This window comes from Delphinapterus leucas, chromosome 13 (genome assembly GCF_059928025.1).
Source record: "Delphinapterus leucas isolate spDelLeu-1000000601 "Yukka" chromosome 13, BTC_Dleu_Yukka2, whole genome shotgun sequence".
Lineage (NCBI taxonomy): Eukaryota > Metazoa > Chordata > Mammalia > Artiodactyla > Monodontidae > Delphinapterus > Delphinapterus leucas.
In genome coordinates, this window is record NC_143141.1 from 52,322,022 (window position 1) to 52,337,658 (window position 15,637).

At 38.4% G+C, this 15,637-nt stretch overlaps 1 pseudogene; it reads left to right on the forward strand.

Annotated features, from left to right (window-relative positions):
* The first annotated feature begins 1,114 nt into the window (after positions 1 to 1,114).
* On the forward strand, positions 1,115 to 3,051 carry LOC149747752 (neurexin-1 pseudogene; annotated as a pseudogene).
* The last annotated feature ends 12,586 nt before the right edge of the window (positions 3,052 to 15,637 follow it).

Sequence of the window (15,637 nt, forward strand, 5' to 3'; positions counted from 1 at the left end):
CATCAATTTCATCTGGGGAGGAACTTGAAGTGGGATCCCCTAGCTTGGTGGCTCTCAGCTGACACCTGTAGGGATTGCTCTGTACTGAAGAGAAATGCTCTCAGCTCCCTCCATGGAGGAGCGGCGGCACAATGCAGTGCCATAAATTACTGCTAGTTTCAGCTTGTAGGAAAAAAAAAGTGTTAATTGGATAGTGAGCTTCCGTGTCCAGGCAATAAATTGGTTTGTGTGTGCGTGCGTGTGTGTGTGTGTATGTGGTGGGAGGAGATAGTGGGAAGTGGTGAGGGAAATACATGTGTTTTCTTGACATGACCAGATGACACATTTGTGATTGTTTTTTGTCAAAATGTGAGAGTAATTTTTTGGTTAAAAAAAAATGCCTTAAAAACAATTCACTATTTATGATTTCTATACCATTACAAGAACGTGTCAGGTTAGAGTTGAATAAAGAGAGGTGATTTAATAGTACCGTGAGTAATTCAAAGATATGATTTTAAATTCGAGCATCCTGGAACCACAGCAGCTAAGGTGACACACATGCCAGCTGCTGTTTTAACCACACAAATTCTAAGAGCTGACAGCCAGAAAGGACTTGAAGAGGAGTTAAGATCACTACACTGTTAGGCAAAATATTAAATACTTCACCCATCTTTAGAGGAGTTAATATTATGGCAGCTGAGACACAAATGCTGCTAAAAATAGACATCTGACTCCAGTGGGAAGTTTTCTCCTATAACGGATTATTCCTTTAATAAAAAGGAAGAAAATACTTGGTTGAAATTTAAGAGAGATGCCCAAGAAACTATCAATATACCTTCTCTCTCTGAGAAAAATAAAATGGTAGGAATGCTATACAAATCCATGCTGGCAGCTCCCAGTCAACATTTTGATATGCTCTGCCTGTTGTAAAATCAGCTATTAACTGAGATTTAAATAGGTTGTATTTTTATTGTCCATGTAACCAGTGCACAATACAAGCAGAAATCCCTAACAGAGCCTTTTTTTCCCTCTCCTTCTCATATATTTAAAAAATTAAACTTTCTCAGAAATAGTAAAAGACAACATTAACTGAATCTCTATACAAACCTGGGAGGGTTACCTATTAACAGTTATAAGAAACTACAAGGGTAATGGCTGATTGTAAGAGTGTGATATTAATTATTAGGAGACATAAGTTCTTACTTGTAGATCAGGACAAATAAGCTCCTTCCAATAAGGTTAACTCTGACTTCCTAACAGCACTAGTTATATACCTGGTTTCTGGGCTGAATAATGATTATATGATACTCTAACAGACCTTAGAACTTAATTTTTATTTTCATTCTCTGCAGATTTCTGGGTCCTTATAAAAAGACAAAATAAAATCAAAATGCATCACCGACACACAACCAATTGACATGCTGGCATCTTAGCTTGGCCTTGCAGAGGCGGAGAGGAAAGAAGAGGAGCTGTTGTGTCTAACAGCTTCTGGCTATTTCACAGCGTCTGTGTTTGAACCCTACTGTTGGGGAGGGACAAAGAGAAGTAAAACCCAGCCTGTGAGACCGCCATGTGCAAGGAATTCTGCTTTGGCTACAGTGGTACTGGAAGTCCATGATATGACAGAAGAAGCAGGCCTTTGAAGCTCCTCTGGGGTTGATAAGTGGTGCCTTAAAGAGGCAAGGGGCCCCTTTCTCCCTTCTGGTTTGGGACACTACATCCGGAGGAGAAACACTTGAGGCATTACCAAGCATTCAAGGACCCTGGTTCATTGCTGGCTTCTTGTAATTGCCTGGAAAGTGTGACTCGAACTGCTTCCCTTTTGCCTGGTACCACTGATGGTACCTGGCAGATGATGTTATTTGAAGAGTGAAGCATCTGTTGACACCACCGATAAATGGATGCGTGATTGCCCTTGACGTTCTGTTGACACCTTTTCCAGAGCGTTGCTTCCAAAGTGTATCCTCCCTTTGGTCTGGAAGTTCTGTGGCTGCCCTGTACTACTGGGGTCTACGTTCTCCAGTTGGGAGGGGACTATAGGGAGAGAGGGAGGGGTTGCTGGAAGAAGAAGAAGAAAAAAAGAGCTAGATAAAGGAGGGTGCATCCCTCCCGCTCCTGCCCCTCCCCTTACCCGACTTATTTCCGGATCCCTATTTCTGCATCACGGTGTACAGGACCATTTTGACCCTGTCGGCCCCGGCATCCCCCCGCCGCACCCCAGCTCCGAGCATGGGGACGGCGCTTCTCCAGCGCGGGGGCTGCTTTCTCGTGTGCCTCTCGCTGCTGCTCCTGGGCTGCTGGGCAGAGCTGGGCAGCGGGCTGGAGTTCCCGGGCGCTGAGGGCCAGTGGACGCGCTTCCCCAAGTGGAACGCCTGCTGCGAGAGCGAGATGAGCTTCCAGCTCAAGACGCGCAGTGCCCGGGGCCTAGTGCTCTACTTCGACGATGAGGGCTTCTGCGACTTCCTGGAGCTCATCCTGACGCGCGGCGGCCGCCTGCAGCTCAGCTTCTCCATCTTCTGCGCCGAGCCCGCCACGCTCCTGGCCGACACCCCGGTCAACGACGGTGCGTGGCACAGCGTGCGTATCCGACGTCAGTTCCGCAACACCACGCTCTTCATCGACCAGGTGGAGGCCAAGTGGGTGGAGGTCAAGTCCAAGCGCCGGGACATGACGGTGTTCAGCGGCCTCTTCGTCGGGGGGCTGCCCCCGGAACTGCGCGCCGCAGCGCTCAAGCTTACGCTGGCCTCCGTGCGGGAGCGAGAGCCCTTCAAAGGGTGGATTCGCGACGTGCGGGTCAACTCCTCGCAGGCCCTGCTGGTGGACAGCGGCGAGGTGAAGCTGGACGACGAGCCGCCTAACAGCGGCGGCGGGAGCCCGTGCGAGGCTGGCGAGGAGGGCGAGGGCGGGGTGTGCCTCAACGGAGGCGTGTGCTCCGTAGTGGACGACCAGGCGGTGTGTGACTGCTCGCGAACCGGCTTCCGCGGCAAAGACTGCAGCCAAGGTAAGGCCCGACGACGTCTGAGCCCCGGGGGCCTCGGCCTGGGCAGGGCGCAGGGAGGCAGGGCGAGGTAGGCCCGGGCCCGTGCATGGGGACTTCCTTCTCTGGAGCGTGTTTCAGATAGGGTCCCGGTGAAGACCTGTTTCGGGTGTTTCTGCCTTATCACCTCTCACAGCCCCTCCCTTGGTATCCTCGTCATGGTTGAGCAGCCCCCATTTCCAGGTTCATTTCCTCCCGGGAGCCCGTTCTACCAACCCTACTTCCTTTCAAGTGGCAGGGAGAATGACCTCTCCTCTTCATTCCTCTGGTTCTTTGCCCAGCCGCTCCCTATCTTCATCAGGCTGGGGCGCACCTGAACGTACGCTGTGCTTTTCCTCTACCACCACTAAGTCTGTAATACACCTATTTTCCCCGTATGATGCAGATAAGCATCTAGAAGATGGGGCACACGTTTGGTGAAAAATGAAGTCAGGAGAGATTCACCATGGTTGAACATCCCCACGTAGTTACTCGTTGGTAAAGGACAAGGGAGACAGGATTCATAAGCACAGCTGTGCTTTTTACAAGAAAAGTGATACGACCTGCTCCTGGTTGTGGGAAAAGGTGGTGGGGCGGGAGAGAGCTTGTGAGGATTTCCTTGATTAGAAGGAAGAGGGTTCTTGGAATTAATGTTAGTTTCTTTGGTTATGTCCAAGTCCAACATTTGTCAGCTTAATAAAATTATATTATTTCTGTGGTTTCGTGAAATGGGAGAGGGGTCAGCTCGTGTTTAGAAATGTTAGAGATTAAATAGCATATTTTTCAATTAGCAGATGACTTGGGAGGATAAATAGCACAGAAATTTAGATGTTGCTGGACTGGGAAGCTTCTTCAGGCTAATAAACAGGGGTTGCAGATGAAGGATTGCAAGAGATTTTCCAAGGATATTCAGCTAATGATATTTACCTGAGTAGTGGAGACCAAGCTGTAATTCCTGTTGTTCTTAGGGATTGAAACAGTGTGGAATTTAAAAAACTCATATCTCTATAAGTTTTATTTTCTCCCCCTTATATATAAAATTCAGTCGTTACTGTGTTTCTCCAGTGTTGCTACACGACAGTGACCAAGGAGAAATATTGTTGTATAGACACAGGAAAGCCTATGAACAAAATCCAAGTGATATGAAAAAGAAAAAATATGGATGTATCTGTGGCTGAGATGTCAAGGTTTAAAGTAGATAGCTTATGGGTCAAATCAAAGCAATCAACACATGGATAAATGGCATTTATGGCTGATATTTTTAAAAGGTGAATTGTTAAATCTGATTTTGAAAGCTGTAGTGACAAAAGCTCTGGTTGTATTTTATTGTATAATGTCTTCTGTTGTTTTTTTTTTTTTTTTTTTGCTGACACTGCTAAGGGGAACTAGCCCTTGTAAATCTTATTGGACTTGGCAGTCCTCTCTTACCTGACTTTAAGAGAAATGAAGACTTGATAAAATTTGTAATTGTTTAAACAGCAAAGGGAGTTAGGAAGAAAAAAAATCTGGTCATTAGGAGAGTTCTGTAGCCTTCATGGGCTAATGGAAAAAAAGTAAAACATTATTTCATTGCTTTCTGCCTTCATGAAGGTTTTTGTTTTCATGTATCTTGTCTTATGTATATAGAAGACTGTGTATTCCATGGCCTATACTGCACTTCAGGTTGATCAGTAAATTTCCATGGATTTAGCATCAGGCTTTATAGTTATGTTTTCCAAAAATAAAACAGTACATACTTTTTCTCTACCAAATCTAACTTAATTGTAAACCATGAATAAGATAGCTATATTTGATGGTTTGCTGTAGTATAATTTGAAGTTGCATACCTCTGCATTGATAAATAGAAATGAATTAAAAATGGACATTATTAAAAAAATGGACATTATTTTATGGGACAAATTGCTCTAAGTATCCCAGTGACACTTTAAAATACAGAGCCGGCAATTTAACGAAGAACACATGAGATATAACTTCCTTCCTTAAATTAGGAAACAAATATGACACAATGACAGCTTGTTCTGTGTGGGAGGGTGTTTTAAATGAAAATTTTTATTTTTTTGTGCATTTTTAACGTAGGAATCCAGGGATGTGCATAATCAGGAACAGTTAAGAGTGGAGAAAGCATGGCAGAAGTAATATTTTGAAGAGAAGCAGAATTAGATAGCTCTGAAATGCATTTTGCAAGTGGATAGCTCTTTCCATGAGATGAAGAATTTGGAATTAGATATATAATTGAACAGTATACTACCTGATGCATAAGGTGATTCAACCCAGAAAAGAAAATCCATCAGGATAGTTCTGGAGCATTGATTCATTTTGAAAATTTGAAATGAAAACGGAGTGCAAGGATCACCACTAGTCATGAAAGGGAAACAAAAGGCTGGGTTCCTTTGATTATCACAGAAATGGGAGATGGAGTGATAAAGGCAGAGTTGGTCTCCCCAGAAGGATTGGCTCCATTTTGCTTATTTTCCCTGTTTCATGTGTGTCAAGTGACTATTAAATAATTAATTGAGAATGGCTGCCTCTCCCAACACCAATCATGTATTGATGGCTAGGGATAGATGATTTCTATTCAGATGAAGTATAAACAAAGCCCTGCCTGTAGCCAGTATTTGCACTGATTGCCACATTAAAGAAATAATAATAATTTAAAAACAAATAAATCCATACTCATTAGAGAAAATTTGGAAAAAAATTAACAGCAAACATTAAACAATATTCAAATTATATCTGGTCCCAACTATAATTTCTTTTTTTTAACTTAATGAAAAAGTCTAATATTATTTTAGTTGCCTTTGTATTCAAAATACAGTAAGAATTATTAAAAATAAAATAAGAATATTCTTTTTTTCTAGAATGTCTTTAAACAACTTATACATCTATGGATTTCTAGAATATTTTCATTTAATGAGCTCATGTTCATCCTTGCTCTATTTGTTCAGGCAGGCCTAGCAAGTTTTATTTATTTATTTATGTGGTGATGTAAAGAGAACACAAGGACAGTTATGTGTCATGATCAGGTTAGTGACAGAGCCTGGGTAAGAGCGCCAACACCCTTATTCTCAAGCCCTGTACTTATCATGTCTGCTGAATAAGATTTCCAGTTTATTAGGTTTGATATTTTTGCAGATTCAGGGATTATTCAAAAGAAAAAAATATATATATATGGCTGATGGAACAGAACTAACTTATGTGTTTTGTCCCTGAGCGTCAGCCTCAGACGTCACTATACAAGAATGTCACCGTTCCTGAATGATGGATGCTTATAGGGTACATAGCTTTTTCAGTGAATCATACCCATCTAAGTGCCCTGGGACCATTATTATTTAATAAGTTTCTACTTAAGGAGACTAATAATTTCTTAGCAGCTTAAAAGAATTAGTGAATTCTATGGCTGCCCCGTTAAAAATGAGAATAAAACGCTGATCAATGGGAATTTAAGTTATATGTTTTACGATTTCCAGGTCCAGGTTTTATGCATTTTAGGGTCCCTTATATGAAAATTTCATACTAGACTCTGAGTATCAATTTGATTCCTCTATTTAAGTAGCCAGAAACACATATGGCTTATGATGGCTGATTGCTTAATATCACTAAACATGACAGGGTGATAGATATCATTTAATAAAGCCTCTGCTTCCTATGACTTTACTGATGTGGCCAGATGGACAACCATATTCACTCACTCATTTATTCATTCATTCCTTTCTTTGTTCAACAAATATTGACTGAGTGCTTTTTGTATGTGCCTGAATCATAGGCCCAAGCAATAATATTGTGAGTAAACTCTCAGAAATAGTTCCTACCTTAATAGGAAGGTAGAAGCCTCACATTTCTTTGCAGAGGCACAGTAATTAAAAGCTAAATAAATGAAAACTTTAAATGATGGTATGTGTTTTGAAGGACAGGTACATGGTACTTTGAGAACTTTAAAGTAGTGTGAACAGACCTAATCAAAAAAAACTTTTCCTTAGGGGTGATATTTAAACTAAAATCTGAGAGTTGAGAAGGAATTAGCCAGGTAAAGGCAGAGGAGAAATATTAGGTCAGAAGCCTGGGGCAGGAGATGGCATGGCACATTCAGACAACTGAGGGAAGGCCCTTGAGTATGGAGCTCTTAGAGAGAGGAGTAGGGCCAGGTCATGCAGGGCCTTCTAGCCCATGTCAGGGATTTTAATCTTTATTGTAAAAATGATGAAAAAGCAACAGAGGGAGTTTAGTGTGGAAGGTAAGGAGGAGGGTATCATTATCAAATTTACGTTTCAAAAATGTCACTGACTACAGTGTAGAGACCAGATTGATAGGGGCCTAGAGAAAAAGAGAAAGCATGATTTTCTGTCAGTCAACAACATTTGTTAAGCACACACTGTAAACTGTAGATTGAACCAGGGGACATAGAGGAAAAGATTCTTTCTCTAAGGAAGTTAGAATCTTTGTGAGCTTGGTTATGTATAGAACTCTAAGGCCACTTGTTGTTTGGAACACTGTGGCTCTACTTGTAAAATGCATTATCTGAACCCTTTATGTGGATTATCATGTGGTCTCTCTCAGATATCCCCATCGAATCTGTAGGCTCCTGGAGCACATTGGCAGTGCCATACTTTATTATACCCCCAAGTACCTCGCTCAACATGCCTTCCTTCTGACAGTGTATATTGATTGATTGATTCTAGGCTTTCAATATTTTAACAGCTACAATAAAGGGAAATACTACATACATACTTATAATTTTCATAAGGTTAAAAAATTGTAAGTAGTTAGGTAGTACCTAGTATAGGTAGATACTAGACAAAAATGATTCAGAGATTTTGCCCGTTTTGTTTGAAGCCTACCATCTGAGGAAAAGGTGGATCACCTGTGCTGAGAAAGCTTTGAGTGGAATGGATAAATTCATAATTTTGATTTAGATAAAATGTTCTGAGAAGCTCTTAAAGCATAACCATGATCTATCACAGTAAGCTTATCTTGATTATAAACTAATAATCAAAACTGAGTTACCATTCTAAAATGCCACAGATGAGGTTGAATGTGTTATTTTAACTATTCTGAGATGCATTTGAATTATGTAGACTGTGGGACCATGCTGCCTGGTTTAAGTGGGCACACTCAAATTTTATTCCTCAATATTGTCATCTGTGAAAATGGTATAATAATAGTACTTACTTCATAGGGCTCTTATCAAAATTAAGCAGGTGACTTCATGTAAAGCTCTTAGAACAGTGTCTGGCACATAGTAAATATTCTGAAGTACCCACTGGCTATTTTTGTTACTATTATCACCACTACCATCAGCACCACTACTTCTACTGATACTATTTTCTTTAGGGCTACTGTCAAGCAAAATTCAAATATGGAACATTTTCTTTTTCATTTAAAAGGAATTCTAATGTAATAATGATCCTTGCTTGATTAGCCCAAAAGTTTCAGCTTATAAAGAAAAGCAAAGAGTAAACACATTGAGCCTCTATTTCCGTTTTACACAGCTGTGCTCTAATGTTAACCATGTCTGGTTGTGATTCAAAATATTTAAAACATCATATTCTACTTGAGAATTTTTATTATGATTAAGTGAGCCTTTAACACAAAGGCATTTGTAAAAACTGTCACTTTCCATATAAACTAATACCTTTATCCATCCCAATCCTATACTTAGTGATTTTTACTATATTTATCCTAATGTATAGGTATAGATATCTAATGGATCTGTCCTATTTATATTTTGTCTTTGAGGCTTTTTGATAAGTTAAAGTTATTTACATGTATGTTGCAGAGAAGCTAGGATACTTGAGCTTTAAAAAGCTCAAGAAAGATTTCTTATAGTTATAAACAGATTATATTTTTAGTGTAAAGTCATATATGCTAGTAACATCATGTTCCAGTTTTGGATAGCATTAAATGAAATGTGACAATTAAATGGTTATTTAAGGAATCCCTGATTGACTGCAAAAAGGACAGGTACTATATAATATTTCTGTTATTCTTAGCTGCATTCTGAGTATTAGGACCCTGAGCCACACTGGTTTCTGAAAACAGGAACCACATTCCATATCCCTTTCTCAGTGAGCAGTTGGTGGCTACACCGTTCGTAGGGTTAACTCCTATAAATATACACTGAAAATTAGGCCTTATTAAGATATTCAGGTTTTGTTTTATTATGGAGATAATAAACCTATTATTAGAAGTTGTTAGCACGCCCACTGTACTTTCAAAAAATTGCACAAGTATATTTGACATAATTCAGAATAAATCATTTTTGCATTCCAAAAGATTTTAGTTCATTATGCATCACAGTATTATGCAAAACCCTTATACTTTTTCCTTGTGTACTTCTCTATAATTTTATGGCTCAGTCCCTTTCTATTACTTGGAAGTGCAGGAATAGGTAAGTGTGTGTGGTCCTTGCTGAGTAGTAAGTCTTAAAATGTCTGAATTAAGTTTTGGGAAAAAAAGGTTTTTTTGTTAGTTGCTTTAGAGCTCTTCAGAAATTGCATGGCTTTTTGGTTTTCTCTCTTAAGCATGGAGTCCATGTATTCCCACTTGAATATGCAAATGGGCACAATGCTCTCTCAGATTCTTTTCCTACAGTGTTATCTTTTCTACAATGTGTGTAAACAGAATGTGGCATGGGGTCTGAAGAACTAAATTCCAGGTGTGGCATTGCCTCTAAGTTGCTTTTAAAAGTAGAGTAAAGCTGCTAATGTCCTAATTTCAATTTCCAAGATTGCAAACTGAGAAACACCTAATCAGACTACTTCTGATTGTGAACCCCTGCTAACCTACCTCAAAGAGTGTTTGTGAGTAGCTGATACATGTAAACTCTCAGAAAAGCTTGAAAATTTAGAAGAAATATCTAATGGCAGCAGCATAGTGGCTCTAGGATTTGTGAATGTTAATAGTGAAAATGTTAAACTTGGTTCTGTAAATCTACTTTGAGGTCATTTTAGATGAATTTTAGATCATTAACACTCAATAGTAGGTGTAAGATTTGGTGGAGTTCTCTTAGTACCTATTGACACATTATATAGACAAGCTGAATAAAGAGGGCAGTGGTCTCCTTGTTCCTCCTGTGTGAAATCTAAACAAATGAAATTAGTAATTTAAGGTAGCAACTGTATGAGTACGTATTGCATGATTCTATTTATGTGAAGTTCAAAACAGACACAACTAATCTGTGGTGATAGAGGTCAGAATAGAAGTTACCTTTTAGTAGTGTTGATTAGAAGAGGACACAGTGGAGCCTTTGGCATGATCTGGGTGTAGTTACATGGGCATATATATTTGTAAACATGCATGTGTTATACACTTAAGATTTATGTACTTTACTGTATATAAGCTCTACCTGAAAAAAAAAAAATCCTTCAGATTGTGAAAGGAATGTTGCTCAATGAATACTAATGCACTGAAAACGTATAAAAAATTACTTACAAAGGGGTCCTTAATGTAAATCCATATTTACAAATCTTAGCAAAAGAGTCAAATATTTGTAACATAAATCCAATGACCGTTCCAGGGAGCAAGTGTATTTATATATGAATACATCTAAGAGAAAGGAGAAAGAGTATTGTTTTAAATACCTTACAACCTTTGAACTTGTTTCCAATTTCTTGTGCTTTTATAATGAAGATAAAACATAGGTTCTTATTTTACATTTTCATCTGTTGAGTGAAAGTCTTACCAATACATTCAAGCAATGTATTTTTTCTAATTAGAACAACTCAACTGCTGGTATTTTAGGTAATTAGTAATCAGTAAGTTGTAAAAGCTCAAATATTTGAATGAGTGATTGGATATTGGAAAAAAAATCACTAGCCCAACTATACTGTCTAAATCTACAAATATACATGATTTCTCCCCCAGAATATTAGGCATCAAATTGTTTTAAAAGATGCACTAGGCACCCCTACTTTAACGGTGCCATAAGCACTTCTTGAATGTGAATACAATTTAACATCATTCTGTTTAGAATCACATTTATTATACTTACTATTTAGTGTTTACTGAGTGAAAGGCATTGTATACAAAGTATACAAAGTATCCTTTATCTGTTTTACCTCATTTATTCCTGCAACATCGTACTTGATAGGTTTTATAAAATTCCCATCTTACAAATGTTAAAACTATGTATGTATTAGAAAAGCTAACTTGCCAAAAGTTCCATAGCTCAATGGCAGAGATGAAATTTGAGCCCAGGTGTGTCTGTTGCCCCAGCAGGCAACTCTGTCCATTATATGACAAAACCTGTGTGTTTTAACAGACAGGTAATGGCTGCTGAAAATGTATTCACTAGTTGTTAACTTGGTGCTAATTTGAATGGCCGATTTATAATAACGCCTTCAGAATTGAGGATTGTGGCAGATCCTTACATTCAGTGCCATTTCCTAATGTCATGATAGTAAAGAAATGGATTAGCTTGTCAGGATTCATCACACTTTGTTTCTATAATGCTTGCTTATTTGCTTCTTTCGTTGGCCTTCTATTCATATTCTGCTTAATAGGTTGATTCTACTCTAATGTAAACAGAAGTAAAGCCCCGGTATATTGCATCTAAAGAATATTACAACTAATTCTTGATCTTTTGAATGAAAATATTTAGTTTTCAGAAAACAAGCAACACAATTTTCATCTATTTCAGATTCTAGGAGATAAAATTATTGAAAATATCAAATTCCATGGTGATTCAGCACAAATGTAAAGACCTAGGCCGGTTCCCTAAGTAGGCCCTTTGTGAGAGTTGCTGAGTCAGAACATGGTTCTGCTGAAGATATAGATGATGGTACGCTGGGCACTTAACTGAAATTACATGATGAGAAAATAGTGTCTCTTTTTGCACAAGTGAGTTTGGCTTCCCAACGCATTGCCTAAATTTGAACTTGGGAGTACTTCTTAGAGTTAGAAAGATATATTCTCTATGCTGTTTCTGGTATATATGAGAAACTATTATTGGAAAGAAGTGGGAGGAAAGTAAGACTGACCTGGTAAGATGAAGTGCTGATCTGGACTCTTGTCTAGTTACTTGTGCTCAAAACTATCTGGACTGTAATTAGAATACATTGATGCCACATTATGGGAACAAGTGCTACTTCAAATAGCATTTTCTCAGGTTGGTTCCCAGGAGGGATCTGGGGTCTAAAAGTTACAAGAGGTGCTGCCAAGAGAACAGTTGCCTCACTAGCATCCTAACATCAGGAGGGGCTTTCTGTGTTTAATTATAGACATAATGAATTCTGTGTGGATGGCAATCCATAACAGAAGCAGCACTGATCACAGCTTAGGAGTTACTGTGGTTTGTGACCTCACAATACCTGGCCTTGTACGTGGAACCATCTAAGCTTAGGTGTTACTCAGACGTTGCTGGATTCAGCAGAATGAACCGCCCCAGTCCAGCAGAGGCAAGGAAATTAAAGACTCAGGTTTTTCTTCTAAGTAATGATGTCTTTCTATAATTAAGCATGCCTGGAGTCTCCTTAGGGAAGTAGCTGGCATGGCAGCATATAACTGTAGCTGCCGTATGGAAGACGCTACCTTCCAGCTTAAGCTCTTCGTCTTGAGTGCAAAATTGATTTTCTTCTGCAAATAATGTAGTTATTTATTTAAAGTTACTATATGTGATGCTTAGGTGCTAAATGTTTAATTTATCCAGTTGAAAACATTGTAAAAATAGGAAGTTATATATTGCATTTCATGACCCAAATGCACAATTACATGTGCAGGAGGATACATTTATGAACCCCTATTTTAAAAATTGGGCCAACTTTCTGTTAAATAAAGTATTGAGATTTTAAAATAATGAGACATTTGTTTTTGATACATAAATGTATGTCTGTGTATATGCATATAAACAGAGAGATATACACAAAAATATGACATGTGCAAGAAAATTACATAATGTAAACAGAGAGGGATATTATTTAAAAGTCTTAGAAATCATATTAAAATCCTCAAAAATATATATCGGTTAAACATATCATTAAAATGTCTTTATGGTTTAAAATAGCCTATCTATGTATTTTTTCTATACAAGACCTTAGAAACCAAAAAAATGTATCCTTAAAGTATGACAAATGACTTTCTGTGATCAGGCATAGTGTTAAAAGATTTTGAGGTTTTTGCAAAGTAGCATTTTCATACTATTGATTAACAACATCCCAGCTGTACCTGGGGGTTGTATGAAAGACTAAATGTATTGTCTTGCTCTAAGATTTCTCTGACAGTTACCAAGAGTAAGTTACTTTGATGAAACTTTATTATTATAAAATAATAATAGTTATTATTTAACCAGCTATTGGAATGAGCCACAGTTATGTTCAAAAAGGTGAAAAAGTTAAGCTAATATTAATAATGACTTCTTTAAAACTTTCATACATAAGAAAACCAGGAGGTTAAACTTACTGAGCTCCCAGTGAGTTCAGTATAAGCTAAGACCACCACAGGAATATTTTGAAACTGCCAGCCAGTTTTTTAAAAAGTCAATAATAGCCCCCAAACCTCTTTTACCAGAGTAGGTAGGGAATCTATACAAAATTTTGTTTTTAATATTTAAATGAGACATTTATAAGTTTCAGAACATGCCTCATTGGTCAGTTTCTATCATTATAAGGGAATTTTTTTGGTATATGCATCATTAATTCTCTCTTCCTCTGGCCTTTTCCACCTTTGTTCAGATTAGAATGGTAGAGTTAAAACAATATGATTTTCTTCTACCACAATTTATATTTTTTTACTCAAATAACATTTAAAGTTTTTTTTTTTTTCATGAATTGTATCCACTGTTTCTTCTTCTTCAGCTCTCTACCTTGACTTCCTTCATCAAAGTACAGGCAGAGGTAGAGCTTCATGAATTAGAATAATTCTTCATCTGGGGATGGTGATCCTCTCTGACTGTTAGCGAGAGCTGTCCCCTTTCCCAGAGGTCACTGGAAATAAAGAAAGGTGATGGGTGCCTCTCCCTCCCCCAGACTCAGGACATTATTCATCCTGGACAAAGTCCCTGTTTGCATCACACAGAAAATGTGTTTCATCCTGAAACAGAGGCAATATAGATTTGGATTGGGGCCAGATGTATAATCTTGGCGTGTCTTCTGCCCATAAGAGATGAAGGGTGGAAGGATGATGAGGCCTCAGGGAAGCTGTGAAGCTTGGGATGTGTGATAATTGAGAAAATGAGACAGAATACTGAGAAAGAGGAACAGGAGATAGGAAAAAAGAAGATGATTGGGGAAAAAGGAGTGTTGGAGAAAAAGGTTAGTTGAGAGAGTGTGGAGAACTAACAGAATTTGAAACAACCAGAACATTGAGAGCTGGTGACTTAAAATACAAAAAATCGCACATCTGGTTAGTGGAGGAGAGAACAAGAATATACATTTCTTGACTTCTACCCCTGGTATTGAGCTGAAGGCAAGCATAGGGGGAAGAAAAAGACAAGGATAAACATATTATTGTCTACAATTCAGTCATAAAAACTATAATCATTCTTTGTCTTTGGCAATGTGTCATTGGGCTTTTTCCTACTAATACCAATAAGAACAACAACAATAGCAAAATTGTACATAACTCATACTCTGTGTCAGACACTATTTTAAGTTCTTTACACATATTAATTCATTTAATTGTCCCCACAAACCTATAAGGTAGGTGCTATTTTCTCCATTTTAAAGATGTGAAAACTGAGGCCCACTAGGAATTTACAAAGCTGGTATTCTAACCAAGGCTGCATGACTCCTGAGGCCATGCCCTGAACTTGTAATTCCTTCTTTTTTAATATTAAAATAATGACTGTGTATCCTCTATACACTCTTTCACGTGTAAGAATCTCCCCTGTGTTTAAAAGATGCCTGTATAAGCTAATACAATTTCATATTTATTTTTCTCCCCTTCTCTTAGTATTCCATTTAAGTGTTTAATAAGTATTTCTGGGCAGAATTTCTTCCTTAAATTTAATGAAAATCCTTTCTCTGCTGACATTAATTTATTCTTGTTATGTCCTCAGTGCAAATAAAATTCCTATAGTCAGTATCTCCTTGACTTATCTTAATCTGCCTAAGAGAGAGTACTGTTTTCACTGAACTAAAACATTTCGGATCTCCCTTCTGTGAAACTGGTCTGACATTCAGCCTCCTTCTCCTAGTAACTGCCTGCTTTATTTATTTTACTCACTATTACTCCGATTCACTAATACTCTCCCAAAGGTTAGTTCCCAAAATGTATTGCAGCCCTCTTGATATGTTCGTTAGCATTGTTGCACTTTCATGGACTCCCTAACCGTTCCTCTCCCTCCTGTCTGACTTGCTAATTTCCTTTTATACCTTGGACATGGCATTGGCAAGGGCTTCATAAAATCCTTGGTAGGTTGTTGTTACCTGGTGGTTAAAAAAAAAGGTCTCTGTCATTAGTGTGTGTAGATCAGGCAGTCCAGGATTGTGTAAAGGGAAGAGTCTTGATAGCATTGCATTTTTAAGCCAGAAAAGTAGGCCAGAAAAATATGAGCTGACAAACAGAAAAAAGAATTTGGACTAAGAAAAATGAGCAGTGGTTGCCTGGTCCACAGAGCGCTAACCAATATAAATGGATTTGAACCAGATTGTGTTGAGGTAGGCCCAAGGAAAGAGTAAACAACATTTGCTTGTAATTCTAGTATAACTG